Source organism: Crocodylus siamensis, chromosome 7 (genome assembly GCF_052110815.1).
Source record: "Crocodylus siamensis isolate JL-2025a chromosome 7, ASM5211081v1, whole genome shotgun sequence".
Taxonomy (NCBI): domain Eukaryota; kingdom Metazoa; phylum Chordata; order Crocodylia; family Crocodylidae; genus Crocodylus; species Crocodylus siamensis.
The window spans coordinates 54,022,224-54,040,701 of NC_143401.1; the positions used below are offsets into that span (position 1 = coordinate 54,022,224).

Here is an 18,478-nt window from a genome sequence, read left to right on the forward strand (position 1 = left end):
GATGTCTAGTTGGCAGCTGGTATCAGGTGGAGTGCCTCAGGGGTTGGTCCTCGGGCTGAGTTTGTTCAATGTCTTCATCAATGACCTGGAAGATGGCATAGAGTGCACCCTCAGCAAGGCTGCAGATGATACCAAGCAGGGGGGAGTAGTAGGGATGCTAAAGGGTAGGGATAGGATTCAAAGTAACCTAGATAAATTGGAGGATTGGGTCAAAAGGAATCTCATGAAGTTCAATAAGGACAAGGTGAAAGTTCTGCACTTAGGATGGAACAATCCCATGCACCAGTACAGGCTGGGGGCTGATTGGCTGGGCAGCAACTCTGCAGGAAAGGACCTGGGGGTTACAGTGGACAATACGCTGAATATGAGCCAGCAGTGTACCCTTGTAGGTGGCTAATGGCATACTGAGTTGCATTGGTAGGTGTGTTACCAGTAGGTCAAGAGAAGTGATTATTCCCCTGTATTCAGCACTGGTGAGGCCATATCTGGAGTATTGTGTTCAGTGAGAGAAGAAGGTTTGGCAGGAAAGGAAAAGATCAGTCTCATCTTCAGGCAGAGAAGGTAAATAGAAAACTCCTCCAGTCCAATCCTAAGTCAATAAGCCTTTGTGAAAAGCATCCAAAATCAAACGAGAGGAAAATCAAACACAATAAGGAGAAAGCAGGACTGAACTAATAAGAGTTTTGCCGTATTGTTTTGTCCAACTGAGAGACTTGGCCTCCATTCTATAAAGAATCCATTCCAACAAGGAATCCCCCTGTTGTCCTAGAGGTACAACAGCAGCAGTTTGTTGCAGCCATTCCTGCTGCCTCGAACATTCTTTCATTCTTCAAAGTGGCAGGGGGTCGGACTCGATGATCTGCTCAAGTCCCTTCCGACCCTAGAAACTATAAAACTATGCAAGTGCTGAAGACGACATGTGACGACGATCCAGAGGCTCACATTGAAGTCTTTGAAAGGATGGCCATGCAAATGGGTCTCGAGCATGCATACTGGACAAGCTGGCTCGGTGCCCTAGTGATTGGCAAGGCTCAGGACACAGCCTAGGACTATGGAAAAGAATATGGCGGCTGAAGGGTATAGAAGGGAGTTCCAAGAACATATTCATGCACATAAAGGGTAGCCAATGAAAACCTTCGGGCAGCCCAGCAGGAACAGAGGAAGGTGCATGATGCTAGTGCCAAACTTAGATGGTTTGAGGTTGGACAAAAATTGTTGGTGTTGCTGCCAACATCTGTCAGCAAGTTCATTATTAGGGCTCTGTGAAATGCCTGTGTTTCATTTCAGTTTCAGATTCAGCATTTTGATGGGACAGTGAGTTGTTACAGTGTTTCAAATTGCTGTTTCATTTCATTTCAGCTGAAACTGTTTTGAGTTTTGACACTGCTTTGACGCTGTTTCAGCCATAGGCTACAATGGGGAATGACTAGAATGCCTATAACTTTGTCATTTCTTGCCTGACTCTGATGAAAATTGCAGGGTTGGTAGCCCCTGCTGAGGCCATGAAGACTGCCGGGTTTGAAGGAGGTAGGTATAAGGATTTCTGGGAAACTGCACCTCAAGCTGCTGACAAGCAAAACTTGTGATGTGTATGTGTGTTAAGGTAGAGTGGGGTGAAAACAGCAGGCCTGGTAGCCCCTGCTGAGGCCATGAATCCTGCCAAGTTTCAAGGAGATAGGTGCAGGGGTTTCTGGGAAACTGTACTTTGCCACAGTGTAGGATCCCTAGAGATGGCTGAAATACTCCTAAGGCCCTGTGAGCATGCCAGTTCTGCCCTGTGGGTGCCTTCTCTTCTTGCCTTCCACAACGTTTTGTTGGAAACTATAATAGAAAGGGAGGCTGCCCTTGAGCTTCAGCTCAGTCATGGTCCTAATGGATCCCACTAAACCCTGTAGGTTCTTAGACCCCTTGCTGGGACCTGCTCTAAGTAGGTGCCTCAAGGAGACACCCTAAGCCTTATGGGCTAGATGCATGGCTCCAACCATCCCTTACTGCACTCCATGCCTTGCAGATAGTATATCGATATCACCCCTGTAAAGAGGTCTTGGTCTCAGTCTACCTTCTATTGTCGCTGGGCTCTCTATGCCCCTCACTGGTGCTGGAGCCTCTACACAACATGGTAGTGTGCCCCAATGAGGCCTCCTTTTCCCCTACAGCCTCATCTCAGTCCACCACTTTAAATAACAACAGGTAAGCAGTACAGTAGACTAGCATCTCAGGCAGCCAAACTATCACAGAGCCTTTCTTTGCTTTCCTGCGGGAGCTTCTTCTCCAGCAGTTGCCAGAGAACTCTCCTTGCCAGCCCCAGCCCTGGGGCTTAGATGTTTCCAGGGCTCTGCCTCCTTTTGGTCAGCTGACAGGTGCTAGGGGTGTAGGTTGTAGCCATGTTGGTTTACAGACATGGCAGACAAGTTTCTTTGGATCAATCTGATATCTTTTAGTAGGCCAATGAATAGTTGGAGAAATGTATCTTAGCAAGCTTCTGGGTTGGAAACCCTTTGTCAGGCTGAGGAAGCACCTGCAGTTTGTGTGTGTGCTCTTCCTGGATGGAAGAAATAGTAAAGAAGCCAGAGGCTGGCATGCTATGCAAGGAAGAAAGCTAGTCAGTGAAAATGGAAATGGGGGCGTCAGGGGGTAAGAGACAGGCTAGGATAGGGAGAAAGGGGGATGCAGCAGGTAAAAGTGGAGAGGTACCTGGGAAGTTAGTTGTCTGGCAGGTTGTAGTGTGTCATTATTCCAATGCCTGTATTGAGTCCATGAGTTTCTGTACCTAGGAGATTGCTAAGTGCAGTTCATAGGCTCATCTGTGAAAAGCGGTTTGTAAAGTCAAAGTAGCACTGAACATTACTAACCTCATCACCAGAAACCAACTTCCTACAGCCCAAAACATACCGAATGGATCCAGACCATGCCATGATAAGACATGCAAAACCTGCCAACAGTATCTCCAGTATGGAGATATCTTCACAATAATTATCTCCATCAGGGCACCAAATGTCCTGATGGAAAATACATAGGAGACACCAAGCAACAACTGCACACCAGAATGAGTGCACACTGAAAATCTATCAAAGGTGAGAACATCCAACTATCTGTCTCCAGTCTCTCAGGCCTGATCCTCAAAGGGAATTTACAAACCACTTTTCACAGTGGAGTAGAGCTAGTGGAGCACATTGATGGGGCGCGCTACATATCCACATTAGATATGTCAAAGGGGTACTGGCAGATCTCTATCAACTGCCAGCTGTTACCAGGCCAAAACAGAGTTTGGGACCTCTTGGGGGCTCTATGAATTTATCTGGATGCCATTTGACTTACATGGATCTGTGGCCACATTCCAAAGAATCATGGATCACATACTGGTGCCCCATGCTAAGTATGCAGTGGCATACATCGATGATGTTGTGATATTTATGAGGACATGGAAGCAACGCTTATGGGCCATGAAGGCCATACTTGAGGAACTATAGGAGCTAAGAATGATGGCAAACCCCCAAAAGTGTGTGCTTGGGAAATGACAAACCAAGTACTTGGGTATCCAGGTAGGCAAAGGGGTTATTAAACTTCTGATGCACAAAATATTGGCTATCCAAGGATTTGTGCCCCCAAAGAACCATGAATGGATGCAGTCATTCCTTGGGCTGGTAAATTACTATGGATGATTTGTGCCACACTTTGCTGACCTAGCTACTCCATTATCAGATGTCCTGAAGAGAGGCAGCACTAAGATGCTGACATGGACACTGGATATGGCACACAGCTTTGACCAACTGAAGGCCGCCCTGTGCCAGGATATAGTGATACACGCCCCTGATTTTAATAGACTTTTTTTTTTTTAACAGATGGATGCCTCTGACACTGCTATAAGAGCAGTATTGACTCAATGTGACCAAGGCCTTGAAAGACTTGTGGCCTACATGAGTCATAAGCAGGGATCCTGGGTTTCCGTGATCAAAAAATGCAAATTCTCTGATAAAAACCTGCAAATTCTCTGATAAAAACCCCAAAATCCATTATAAAAGGCCCCCCACAGCCCCCCTGGCCCTGCTGGTGCCCCTCTCTTCCCCCCACAGCCCCCCCTGGCCCTGCTGGTGCCCCTCTGTGCCCTCACAACAGCCCCCCAGCCCTTCTCATGCCCCTTGCCCCCCACACACAGCCCCCACCCCCTTGCTCTGCCAGAAGGGGACCCCAGCTGTCAGGGCTATGGGACCAGGGACCCAGGTCGATTGCTCCCTGCCCTCAACAGAAGGCAGTTGCAGCAGAAGCATGGAGCTGGCTCCCCTGCTGCTGCTGCCTGCTACTGACTCGGGCAGGGATAGGGCTGGCTCTCAGAGGCTGTGGGACCCACACCCCCAGATCTGTATGGGGGGCAGGGTGTGGGCTTGAGCTTCCCCACTGCTTCCCTCCTGCAGGGCTGCTGTAGCCCTGCAGGCAAGACCCAGCATGGCTGGGAACAGTGGAGCTGCGCCAGGATCTCCTTGACTCCCTCACCGTGCCTCCTGCACCTGCCGCTGCTCTGTGGTGGAGCTCCATACTGCTTCAGTGCAACCTTGCATGCAGGAGGTGCATTGCTGGGGCAGTGTGGAGTGAGCAGCTGCTAGGAGATTCCCATGTGGCTGGAATGCAGGAAGTGTGGCAGGGGAGTGGGGGCAAGGAGATCCCAGCACAGCCCCGCTGTTCCCAGCGATGCTGGGTCTTGCCTGTGGGGCTACAGCAGCCCCACAGGAGGGAAGCAGGGAAGGAGCTCAAGCCTACAGCCTGCCCCCCATACAGATCTGGGGGCGTGGGTTCCCCTTGCCCTCTTAGACTGAACAATACTGAGTGCCCAGCTGGCTCCACATCTGCCTGCTCCCAGCTGGTGCTTCCATGTGTGGCATCCCTTAAGGGCTGCTAGAGCCACTTCAGTTTCACCTGCCCTTGGCTGGGCACTCTGGCATGAGCAGAGAGATGTGGAGCTGGTTGGGCACTTCATGTATTTCCCCAATACCTCCCCACTAGCAGCCGGAGTGCTCAGCTGGCTCCACATATCCCCGCTCACAGCTGGAGTGCCCGGCCAGGGGCACGTGAAAACTAAGTGGCTCTAGCAGCCCTTAAGGGAAGCTGCACATGGAGGTGCTGACCAGGCACTCTGTGTATTTCCCCAACACCTCCTTGCTCCCTCAGCTCCCAACCAGCTTCCACCCCAGCCCTGCCCTGCAACCCCCCAGCTCCCTGAAAGCCCCACTTACTGGTTCACAGTCTCCAGGAGAAAAGTGAGCCTGACCTAGGCCTTGCAACTGACTAAAAGCTGCAGGTTCTGCCCCTCCCCCTGCCCCTCTGGGCAGGGTTGGGGCTTTCCCCCCCTTTTTGCAAATAGCTCTTGCAGGCTGGAACTCAACCAGCTTGCAGAACTCTTTGCAAAAGGGGAAAATCCATGGGTTTCTCTGCTAAAAGAGAAAATCTGTGTTTTCTCTGAGAAAACTAGGAAATGCGTGGTTTTTTCCATTTTTCCATGGGAAATGGAAAACCTGGATCCCTGGTCATAAGCTACTACCTGCTGGAACCAGGTATGGGACCACAGAGAGGGAATGCCTGGCTATCAATTGGGTCATTAGATATTTTCATTAATATTTGATGGGGTGTGAGTTCAAACTGGTGACAGACCATACCCCTTTATGATGGCTCAGCTGCACGCAGGCTAATAATGCTCATATTACTTGGTGGGCATTGGCATTGCAGCTGTATAAGTTTACTATTGTGCACAGACCAGGAAAAAACAATACGAGGTCTGATTTTCTATCCAGGTGTGGGAATGAAGAGGTCAACCTGAACAAAGACCAGCAGCCACAGGACAACGGTATAAACTCAGGTAATGAAGATAACCAGAGGGAAGGCGTACACCTAAGAAGCTTAATGTGGAGGATGTGTTGCTGCATGGGGCAATGAGGCCCCTGGGTGCCCTGGGAGTGGGGACAGCCCCCAGTCAACAGGGGATAATGACCTGGAAAAGGCTGTGGGTCAGTTCAACTCACCTGCAGCCAGCCGAGCCCCAGAAGTGGAGGTGTGTGCGTCTCTGCCATGCCGTTTTAAAAGCATGGTCTCCCTGTGCTTGGGAGGGTGGGCCAAGGATGATGCCATAAAAAACGTATCTGGAGCTTTGGTGTGTAGCAGCAGCTGCCAAGGAGGGAGCAGTTGCCGCATGGGCAACAAGAAGCTCCTCCATTGACCTGGTGGGGTCCAACAAGGATGCCGGAGAGCTGCCACTGAGCCAGACTGGAGGGAACTCAGAAGGGTTCCTGCCCCTGAAGACAGGAGGCACAAGGCGTTCATCAGATTGGTGGGACCCACCTCAAGACTGAGCCTGGGTACCAGATGTGTGAACCCTTTCCCACATGCAGCGCCATACCTGAAGTACTCTGCAGTTTCTTTTATTTTTGTTTTGTAAAAAGGGAGAGCCAACATGGGGGAGTCCTGGTATGATCCACGGAGGCCTGGCAATAAGGCTCAAGTGGCCTTGATTTAATCTGAGTGTGAGATCTGGTGCACGAAGGCCCTGCCTGGCTGCTCCCAGCACTACCAAGGGGAACGGTTGAGTGTTAAGACACCTAGGGGTGACACCCAGGCATCACAGACTTTGGAAGTGTTTGGATGTAAGTGTCGTCCTTCAGGCAGTTGTGGAAATGAGCTAGGACATTTTGTGCAGCAGCCTGTTACATCATGGCAGCTGAGACTAGACCAGGTTGGTGAGTGGACAGGGGATAGGGAGGCTGGAGCCTTAAGTCACCCATCCCAGTATCCAGCCAGCCCGAGGGTGGAGAATCCCCCTACTTCTGGAGGAACCTCCCTTCCTATCAGTAACTTCTGATGATCAAGATGTGGTAGGCAAGTATAGAGCAACCCACTCCAGGCAGGAGGCTCTGGGTACCTGGTGACACATTAAACCAAAGTACAAGGGAGGAGCAGTTGGCCCAGGAACCTCAACACCACAGCTGGCCCTACCCTGGGTACAGGCAGGATGTAAAATAGTGATACGCTTGAAACGATGTTCCAAAGGAACACACTTCTGTTAGATCAGATATGTTAAGATAGTTACTGAAAAACCCTCTTATAGTTTCTTGTATCAACTCTGGCCAATATGCCTCCAATATTTTTGCTTTTTTCAACAGAAACAAAATGTTTCCACTAGGAACAAATTGTAAGGATATTGTTCTGTGAGACTCTAGAGACTAGTAAAGAGAATGACAACCTAACTGACCTTTTTGAAGAAAATCACTACAGTCTGAGTATCTCATATAAAGCTGGACTACATGTCTAAAAAGTAATCTCTCTTAATGCAATCTTTACATTGTGCCCATATGGAGGTATTTCAGCATGTCTCCACAGGCTAAGAAATGTGCATTGTTAATCTTGAAAGGGGATGCAAAGCTTTTATTATTATGATTAATATTGAAGCATTGTTCTTTTCCATATGGAAATATACTGGAAATGACATTTGAAAGGGCCCTATATATTCCAATATTTTTATTAATTACTTAAATTTTCCCTTACTTCTTTTTCATTTAATACTGGTTTGTTGCTTTAAAGATATTTTAATTTTAAAAGGAAAAAAGACACTGAAAATTGAAGCCTGTCTTTAAAGTTGCTTGATATCATAGGAATGGTGTCCAATAAAATTCCTGTTATGAAGTGTCATGGAGCTTGAAACAGCCTCCTTCATTCTATAATAATAGCAAAATAGGAATCCATTCATAACTAGGCAATGTCATATGGAAAAATAGAGCAACTTTCCATATATTTGCTGCATGGCATGTTACATAAAACATATTGACATATGTAGCACTTTTTAAAACACTGAAAAACTGGCCAAGTTTCATGATATGTAAAAAATACATGACAGAATATGCAGCATGTATATTCATTTTACAAGACACTGGGAGAAATGCATCCCAGGTATAAGTCTACTGACTTCAGCAAACTTATGCAGGAGATGCATTTCATTCACTGAATCTTAGAATTTACTTCAAAATTTATTGTGACAATTGACTGGTTTGGTTCTGCTTCAAATTACCTTTCATACACGCTCACATTGCAAAAGTATTTCATTTATGAAATGTGTTAAATATCTGACAATGGAGAAACAAAAGTCCCATATTTGGGGTCTGTCCTTACTCTCACTTCAGTTAATGGCAAAATGTAAATGGGAGTGGGATCAGGCCCTTGTATAATACAGCACAGTACAGTACAACAATTACTTTAGCAATTTGAGGAGAATGGGTGAAATCCTGTCCTGGTTGAAATCAGTGGAAATGTTATTGTTAACCTCAAAGTGTCTGGGCTTCACACAGTATGTTATTCTTAGATAAGGTCCTGGTGTGCTACATCAGCAGTGAAATAACTAGAATTACAATTACTCATCAGAATGTGAGCCCTGATTCAGCAAAGTTTTTAATTCTAAGCACATGCTTACATCCCATTCAATGGTATGGGGACAGAGCATAATATTAAGCATGTGAAGTAAGGGTTGGCATGATTGGGCCCAAAGGAACAGACTGAAATGGTGAGTGGCCTTGTAAGGCTGTACAGGATGGGAACCAGGTACTGTCTGGCATGGCTGTGTGAAGCTTCATGCGAAGCTTTGGTCTCTGATTTGATTCAGCAGAGATTCGGTGGCTGAACGGAACCCTCCAAATCAATTCAGAAAGATTTGGTGATTCCGACATAGAGACAGCTTTAAATGTTTTTTCTACATACCTCTAGGTACCAGGTGGCATGTGAATGCTGCGATGCTGGGCACATGGAGCGTCCCACAGGAGTGTAGGGGGCTCCCTAGTGCACTCAGCAGCACACCCAGAAATTGACCAGAAGCACTTCTGGTCCACTTCTGGGTCTGCCAGGGAGCACACTACCTCCCCTCCCCCCCACATCCCCCTAGCTCAACTGGTGCCTCCTGGGTCTGGGGGGGGCACCTGAAGTCCCCCCACAGCTGATTGCCAAGCAGAGGGGACGCAGTGGGGAGGGGGGCAGTAGTGGACTGTAAGTACTTCTGGTCCACTTCCAAGTTAGCTGCTGAGCATGTGGAGGGCACCCCTGCACTGCTGTGGGATGCTTCATTTGCCCCAGCATTGCAGTGATCACAAGCTGCACTGGTACCTCAAGGTATGTAGAAAAAACATTTAAAGCTGTATCCGTGTCTGAATGAGCATCGAATCTTCAGATTCAGGTTTGGCCAAATTGAATCAGGGACAGTGATCTGAGTCAACTAATGGAATCACTGTCCCTGATTCAGGCTGAATCCAAATCCGGTTCGAATACGGCCCATTCTGGACGCGGTCTGGTGCTTTATTTGTGTTTTTACTATACCAGCTCTATCTAAACATATTGCATGGGGCGGAATAGAAATGTAAAGTTACATTATAAATCTTTGAACACTGAGAGTTTGGAATGGGCCAGAGGGAGAAACAGCATTGTGTGTTCTTACCTGAGATTTAGAATTAGATGGAGCTGCAGAGAGCAGTTGGGGAATTATAAAGAGTCAGATACTATGTGCTGGTGGTGTGGACACTGGGGCAAGTGGCTGGAAGCCCAGAAGTTGGGAGTACAAGGCTGTAGCAGAAGCACTCATGGCATGGCTGTGTCAGATTCCAACACATCTGTAAATTCTGCTAAATACCTGATCACATGGAAGGAGTCAGATTGAAAAAAAGCTTCAGAAACAGGTGTAAATGAGGCCAGAGCTAAATAAGCTGAGATATCTCCATAGCTATAGAAGGCATACAGGAGCCATGTGCTCCTAACCCAGGATGTCCCTGCCTATCTGCTCTTTACTTCATGGAATTTACTCTCTTTCTTCGGATCTTCTTGCCAGGAGAGGCTCCTCCCTTTGCTGCCTCCCACCACATCTGCTACTATCAATCTTGATCAGTGGTGCAAAGTGCCACCTCAGGGGAGCAGAGAGGCAGATTTCAAAATAACAGCAATTGGCATAAAGAGAATGTAAGAGGAAGTGCCTGTGGGGTGAGTTTACAAATAAGCCAAGAACAACAGCAAACTGAACAAATATGGGACAAAGTTTATTTTTAACAAACCAACTCCCCCTTTGCTTTAATCATGGCAGAAAATCTTATGTAGAACAGCGTCATACCCCTGAACAGCATCATAATATGTGATTCTTTGTCAAAACATAGGACACAAGTTCTACACTAAAATGGGATATGGGCCTTTATGTACAAACTGAGGGATGTCTCTTAAAAATACAGAGGATATATTCACCCAATATGGTTGCAAGCGTTTCTAAAATTCTGAGGTAAATCAGGAAACTCCCATGAATTACAGGTGAGCTGAATGCAGTGGCTTGAAGGCAGTAATATGAAGATCTGCAATTTTCTAGAATCTAAAGGAAATATGGCGTGACGGGCTGGTTGGCAGTGACCTAGCCCAGTGGGTTTGAAAGGGCAAGAGATGATTGGAGGCCTTGGGATTCCCTTTCTGCACCAATCAGGTCCCAGAGACTCAGGCCCCGTGTCCCCTCAATGGCCCCTTGGGTCACTTGGAGGGGGATAAAACAGGCAGCATGGGCTGACTCAGGAGAGACCATTGAGGGACAAGGAAAGAGCTTCACAGAGTTGGCAAGAGCTGAGCCAGCAGGGTAGGAGCAGTGCCCCAGAAGATCCTGAAAGAGCAGGACCTGCAGGCAGCAGTGGGACCCTCAGCAGTGCGGCGTGCGGCTGGCAGGAGAGGCTCCCCACTGGACTCCAGGATCCCCTACAAGAGGCTGCAGCCAGCAGGAGAGGCTTCCCTCCACTCCAGCAAGGATCTGAGCAGCAATCTGAGAGGTTCCCAGCTCTGCTTCCAGCTGCTCCAATCAGAAACCAGGCAGCTCAACGTGAGGCTGGGGCTCTGGGAAGGTCAAGACCCCCAGCGGGGGTGCCTTTTTTTATATTTCACCAACCCATAATGTTTGTTCTGCTGTCTGTGTTTTATATTTTGATAACCCTGTTTTTTGTCAATGATTGTAAGCGTCTAACCTTTGTTGAATCCTGCCCCCCTTGGGGCATTGTAGTGTTCACGAAACCCTCTGATTTATACCTTTTAATACTAGGAACATAACAGGCATATGGTCAAGTCCCCATTGGTGGTCTGGCTCTGGTCTATAGGGGGAGGAGAGTCCCTACACCTCCACAGTGCTTGTGCACCTGCTTTGATCCCTTCAACGGAGAGGGGGTACCTCTTGGAGTACTGCCTGGGTTACAACGGGAAGGCAAGGAGATATATCAGTCAAAGATGACCACATTCATGGATGCAGGAAGTACAGGAAAAGGTCCAAGAGGAAGGGCATGAAAGGAGACAGAGCTGGGTGTCAGACAAAAATCAGTAACAAATTTCTCTTACCTTCTCAGAAAGAGCTCTCCATTTAGCCTCAGTTCAAATCAAGTTTAAATGTCTACTGGTATTGAAACACAGGGAAACCCAAGACAGAGTAAAAATAGACATTGAATTTACCAAACTACAGTTAATTCCACCTGGTTGCAAAATCTGTCCAGAGGACATACAAAATTAGTGAAACCTCAGGGAGAAATTCTGTATTCATAGGGAAATCTGTGGAATAAACAAATCCCAGGTGGTCCTGGAAGTGTGAGAGATAAGGTAGTCATTTTAGGGTTAAAGGACTAAATTCCATTGTTAGTACAGAAGGCCTCTGCTGGTCCAAGTGTGAAAGTACGTTGGTGAGTATTTGACATTCTCACAACACCCGAACTGTTGGCCCTTCCAGCACATGGTGAAAGCAGGAGGGTCTTAAATGGAATTAACTTTGCTGAGAATTATCCTCTGCCTCAGCTACCAGGAATGCTAAACCATTTCAATTCAGGGAATGGGTGACTCGGTAGGGATGGGAGAAGAGGGAAGTTCAGAGGCTTTGTGAAGAAATGAGGATCCTAAACAGTGCCCTTGAATCAGACAAATCCTGCAGCTGATGTCAGTGGCTAAAACCCCTTTAATAAGAAATAGCTTCATCTTTATTACATGATTTAAATTCCTCTCACACAGAGCCTTCCAATATTATAGAAGCAGCCAGTCAAGAGTGTCACAGGGTCATTTATGTTCTGCCTAGGCATTACACAGTGTAAACCTGTGTCTCATTACCAGGAAATATATAATATATTACTGTGTATTTATATTAAATATAGCAAGCCAGCCCAGATTCCCGCATGCTTTACCAACAGAAACCTCACAGCTTTTTATTATTATGATTTTTTTTTTTTAAACAGGCTTTATGATCCCTATTTTATAGGGGAGGAAATTGAAGCACAATGAGGTTAAGGTGAAATCTTTTAAAAGAGGCCTTGCAACCTGGAGCACATGCTGCTTAACTGTCAGAGGTGTCAAACATACTACTCCAGCTGAAGGATAGCTTTGGTTGCTCAGAACCCAGTACAATCATCCCAAACTGACTCAGTTTAGGAGTGTGCAAGCGCACACACACACACGCATACATACATACACACTCATTAAATACCAAGGTGTGATGGTGATGCTTAGCATGTCTCTTCATACCCATTTATAATTTCCCAAAGAACTATAGGCCCCCCGACTTTCCTGCCTGCCATGTCTTGGATGTTATTATTATATGTTCTAATTTATGATGTTACTAGCCAAGAGGGTTATTATATATAGTTCGTTTTTGTGGGGGGATTGTTTTTTGGGGGTTTTGTGCCTCTATTAGGGGTCCCAGTATTATGGAGAAATACCTCACTCGCTTTCTCGACTAACTACCCGCACTCACTGATATAAATATATTCACAGTCTGATTCAGATTAACACTTAGGTGATCCTCCCCCTCTGTGCGATGCTGGTCAGGCCACAGCTGGAGTACTGCATCCAGTTCTGTGCACCCCACTTCAGGAGGGATGTGGACAACATTGAGAGGGTCCAGAGGAGGGCCACTTGCATGATCCGGGGGACAACAGGGCAGACCCTACAATGAAAGACTGCAGGACCTAAACCTGTTCAGCCTTCACAAGAGCAGGCTGAGGGGGGACCTGATGATTGTCTATAAACTCACTAGGGCGGGGACCAGAAGGGTTTGGGGGAGACGCTGTTTCCCCTAGCACCTCTTGGCATAACAAGGAATAATGGACACAAATTATTGGAGAGTAGGTTTAGATTAGACATCCACAAGAACTACTTCATAGTTAGGGCGGCTAGGAGCTGGAACCAGCTTCCAAGGGAAGTGGTGCTAGCTCCTACTCTGGGGGTCTTTAAGAGGAGGCTTGATGCCTACCTGGCTGGAGTCATTTGAGGCCAGTTTTTCTCCTGCCCAGGCAGGGGGTTGGGCTTGAAGATCTACAAGGTCCCTTCCAACCCTACTTCTATGATTCTATGTTCATCTTTATTTTTATCTTTTATTATTCAATACAAACTTTCTTTACTTTTAGGCAGAAGTTGTCTTTTTGTATCCTTTTCCATTTTTTTTCTCCTTTCTTTAGCCTTATCAGAAATATCAACTTTGTAACTCTACCTATGTAATGTTCTTATGTAACCGCTATCAATTTGGTTGAACTGAACTTAGTATTAGAAAACAAAGTCTCTTCCTATCTTTCTTTTTGTGCAGGCTTTTATCTTCAAATTCTGCTGTATACTTTCCCTATATTTTGTTGTTATATATTTCTGCCTTTTATCCTGCATGTGGCTGAAGCCTTGAATCCTCTTGATGTACAACCAGATGCCATCTCCATGCTTGAGAGAGTGGGTCAAAGTTCACTCTCTTCTTTTCTTGGTTTACTTGCCAGGTCAGCAGCCAGACACGTCCTGCGGTGTAACGGGGGCTGCTCTGGGCCGATTTCACAGTGGTCTGCCCACCTGTTTCTGGGTTAACCTCCCACCTTCTCATCCACCACAGCTTGTTGTTAATTATTTAACAGATGTTAATCAAGTGGGAGGCTGCCCATTTCTTGCCCTAATGCCAAGGGGTGCTATCTGTGGCTCTGTTCCTCCCCTACATCACAGCCCAAGCCTTGCAGATGGCATCCATAGTTCTCACAATCACCAGCCCCTCACTGGGCCCCAGAATCCTACTGTTGAACCCCTCTGTGATCCTTCCATTCCAGCAGCCTAATCCACCTTCAATCAACATAGCACCCTGAGCTGCTTCCCCCTTTCAGGTGTGGTCCCCCCAGGACCTTTGGATACTAGCCCTGGCCCACCTCCAGGCCAGTCAGAACCCCAGGCCCTCAGCTCTTGAGCATTCCTCGTGGCAGACCCCTTGGCCCTTTGACCCTTCCAGTCCTGGCCCCAGCATTGACCAGTTGGGGGGAAAATGTCAGACAGGTTCATGAGTCCATGGCTTCACACTCTTCCTCTGGGGTCCACCTTCCAAACCTTGCAAAAAGGGGTAACTTACCCAGTTGTGGAAGCTAGGGGCTAAGGTGCCCTGACCCACCTTTCACCAGGGTGGTAACTGGCCTGGCATTTCCTGGGGGCTCCCATGCCACTGGGAGCCCCACCAGGCCACCCACTCCCACCAGGGTGCAGTTTTAGGTCATTCCCAGGACAAGGAGCCTCCTGACCATCCCTTACAGCTCCTCCCTTACCTCCAGGTGATACCAGCAACCCTCCAACCAGGCAATATTGTTGCCTCATCTCCCAGCAGCAAAATGCCCTATTTATATGGGCAGCCCTGAATCTAAAATGGCTGCCCTCATCAGGCACCTGCTGGCTGCTGGCTTCTGGCCCTTAAAGTGGCAGGCACAAACAGTGCCCTGCCACACACGGTTTGTCTCCTTGGGGATCTGCCCCTCTTCCTTGGAGCTCTGCTCTTTCTGGCATTGTGAGAAGTCTTGAGGTAAGCTTCCTATCCCCTGGGGATCCTCTTTCTCCCTCTTTTTCTCTTTTAGCCCATCTCTCCTTTTTGCTGAAGCTCCCATCTCCTCTCTTTGTTCCACTCTCGGAGCTTCCATCCTAATATGGTAATGGCTCTGGAAGTGGCATTCTCTGCCTCTTTTCACCGCATCTGCATTTACTCTTTCACACAAGGTATGTCAAATTAGTGGATTATTTTGAGAGGTTTAGTCTGACCCACTTAACATGATACAGCAGGACAGAGAATAAAATTCAGATCTTCTGACTCTGGACCCTGTGCTTAACCATGGATTTGTGCTCCTTCACATGTGGGAAGTCTTTTTAATGTTTGTACATGCAACCACATTGAGCAATCCCTACTGTTAGTAAAGCTATGACTAAGGAATTTAATTACTGGTTTTGTAAATAAAGCAAGTTATTTCCTCAACATACACTACATATCCATTGATTTTTTTTTTTTTTTTTTTTTTTGGCTTTTTGCTTCTTAATCTGACCTGAGCAGTAACAGGAAACAATTTCTAGGAATAATTTGTTTGGTCACTCAGGTGATATCTCTTAGCATAGGTGTTTCAAATTTGAGCAGTACCTCAGTGCAGTCAATATATTAACTTTCACCCCTAAGGATAGGTGCAAAATCAAAACAACACAGGCAGAAGCTTATCTACATTTACTATAAAAAAAGGAAGCAATAAGACACTAATTATAGAATGCATTGGCTAGAATGAGCTATCTTACATGTTCTTATTTGGGACAGATCTAAAGTGAGATGAAAGGGATACTTCTGTGTCAGCAATATACCTGTACATGAACATATATGTAGAGTTCATTAAGATGAATGTGTGGGTATGCTTTTGTGAGCATATGTTTGCCTTTGTATGAGAAAGCTAATCTTTTTATTAACCTTGAAAACTTGAGTAATTCACAGAACTTTAGGGCTGGAAGCGACCTCATGAGATCATCAGGTCCAGTCTCTCTGCTCTGGGCAGGAAAAGCTGCTGGGGTCAAATAACCCCAGCAAGGTGTGTGTCCAGTCTCCATGTGAAGATCTCCAGGGGAGGTGCCTGCACCACCCTATGCTGGGAATCTATTCCAGAGTCTGGTCACACGAACCATGAAGACATGTTTCCTTATATCCAGTCTGAAACTTTCTTCTAGGAGTTTATGACCATTGCTCCTGGTTTTTTTCCTGCGGAGCTTTTAAGTGACATTATATCATACTGTATCTGGAGTGAAGATAACTATAACAAGATTTTAGATAGCAGATATACATATTTTATGTCAAGCACGTGGAATATTTTCTATATTTAGGGAAATCCGTGTTGAATCATATGGAAATAGTTCTTCTCTAAGGCCTAAAAAGTTCAATGACAGGTGAAGACACAATGAAATTGGGACTAATGACCTGGGCTATTGAGTCTGTTGTAGCTTGGGAGTGAAATAATAAAAACCTATTGTTGATCTGTCCAAAAAAATGTTGCTTCAGTTTCCCAATGCTACCACCTAGAAACAAGGTGCAGTTGGTTGAATAGTTAAATCTTGCTACAACTCCAAAGGTTGTAGCAAGAGTCTTACTGAAGACTCATGCCCTGCCCCCTAAGTAGATCCAGCTGCTAATGAGTTCCTGGTCATTCAGAGAATCATAGAACAATATGGTTGGAAGGGACCATAGGAAGTCATTAAGGCAGGTTCAATCCCGGGCTAAACCATACCAGTCAATTGTTTGCCTAACCTGCTCTTAAAAATGGCCAAGGATAGAGATGACAACCTCTCTGAGAAGCCTGTTCCAATACTTAAGCACTCTCACAGTGAGAAAGTTCTCCCTAATATCCAACCTAAATGTCCCTTGATCCAATTCAGGACCATTACTCCTCATCCTATCCCCTGCAGCCAGAAAGACTAGATTGCCATCTTCCTCATAACCACCTTTCATGTATTTGCAGACTGTTATCAAATTCCCTCTAAGTCTTCTTTTTTCCAGACTAAACAATCCTAGTTCTTTTGAGTCTTTTCTCATGTTATATTTCCCAGGCCTTTAATAATTTTTATCAGTCTCACTGGATTCTTTCTAATTTGTCCACATCTTTCTTGAAGTGAGGTGCCCAAAACTGGACATAGTACTCCACGTGAGGCCTCACCAGTGCTCAATGGAGCAGAGAGTCACGTCTCTTGATTTACAAGTGATGCTCTTGTTAATACAACTTGGTCTTTTTATACCAAGAGCACACTTTTGGCTCATAATCACATTATTGTCCACTGCAACTCCCCCAGGTCACTTCTGCAGTACTGAAGCCTAGCAAGTCATTTCCCAGTCTGTATTTGTGCGTGCAACTATTCTATTTCAAGTACTGGACTTTGCATTTCTTCTTATCAAATTTTATTTGATTGGTTTCAGACCGTTTCTTTAGTTTACTAAGGTAATTCTGGATCCTAGCTCTACTGTACAGAGTGTCTATTGGTGTCATCTGCAACATTGGTAAGCATACCATCAATCCTATCTTCCAAATCAGTAATGAAGATATTAAACAATACCAGACCCTGAACAGAACCCTGAGGAACCCTCCTCAGTACCTCCTCCTATCTAAACATTGACCCATTGATGACTACCTGTTTAGCATAATGATCCAACCAGGTATGTATCCACTTTACAGTGCTCTCACCTAGTCTGTCTCCCATAACATTCTCATTACTAAGTTAAAAACAGTGTCAAAAGCCTTGGTAAAGTCAAGGTATATCATATCCACTGCTCTTCCCCTCTGCCCCCCCCACCCCCCATACACAAAACCTTGTGTTTTAAATTCACCAGTCCAGTGGGCTGCTAGGCTTGAGTGGACCTTTGACTGTTTATCACCTGCTTGCTGCTGTTCTATGAGGAGTAGTTTAAAATAATTTTAAGCACTTGTTGTCCCATACTGTTTTCCATCCTAGCTGGAAAATGTTGTGACCTTCATTGAGAAACCAGAGAGCTCTCTTGTTCCCCTGTGCATGGAGGTATATTCAGCCTCTGACCTAGCTCCTAAAATCTGTTCCATATGGATCTCTCCCCTCCTACACCATGACTGTTTCAGAGATTAAAAGCCCCCCTGAGCTGTCAGCAGTAGCCTGAAGGAGGAGCTGCTTTTCAGCACTTAAAGGCCACGTGTGGAATAGTCATTGGGGGGTGGGGGGAATGTTTATCCTTAGAACATATTTCCTGGCGTGTGAGGGAAGGAGGAGGCAAGAGGATGACACATTGTCTTGCTGACTGCAAAGGTAGCTAAAACATATTGATGATTTGCAAAGACCTTACCTGCCCCTCCCAGCCCTCCACCCCCCAGCTGCAGAAAAGCCAGACATCACCTCCACAGCCATCACTTAGTACAGCTGGATCTGCCATCATACCATTAAAGGCTCATTATCCAAACTTACACCTCCACCCTGCTCCTGAGGAAGGAAAGAGTCAGACTTCCAGATCTCCTTTCATGCTTCTTCACTGAGCGGAGGCTGCTGATGCAGCAATTAATAGGATGATCTGGGTTTTTGAAATAGACAAGTCAGGCTTCTACAAGACAAAGTGATTGTCTGCATGGTGGCACTGTTTTGACAAAAGGGTAAAGGAGGAAGGCAGACAGACATCCTTGTACAAAGGAAATGCATTGAAACTGGG

The 18,478-nt window shown here is 46.3% G+C and overlaps 1 long non-coding RNA gene across 1 annotated transcript in view; it reads left to right on the forward strand.

Moving 5' to 3' along the window:
- Positions 1–5,824: 5,824 nt before the first annotated feature.
- LOC149859814 (uncharacterized) overlaps positions 5,825–18,478 on the forward strand; it is a 102,600-nt gene continuing 89,946 nt past the window's right edge. The window contains exon 1 of the long non-coding RNA XR_016443417.1: positions 5,825–5,848. This is a non-coding gene — a long non-coding RNA (uncharacterized LOC149859814). The remainder of the gene's footprint in view (positions 5,849–18,478) is intronic.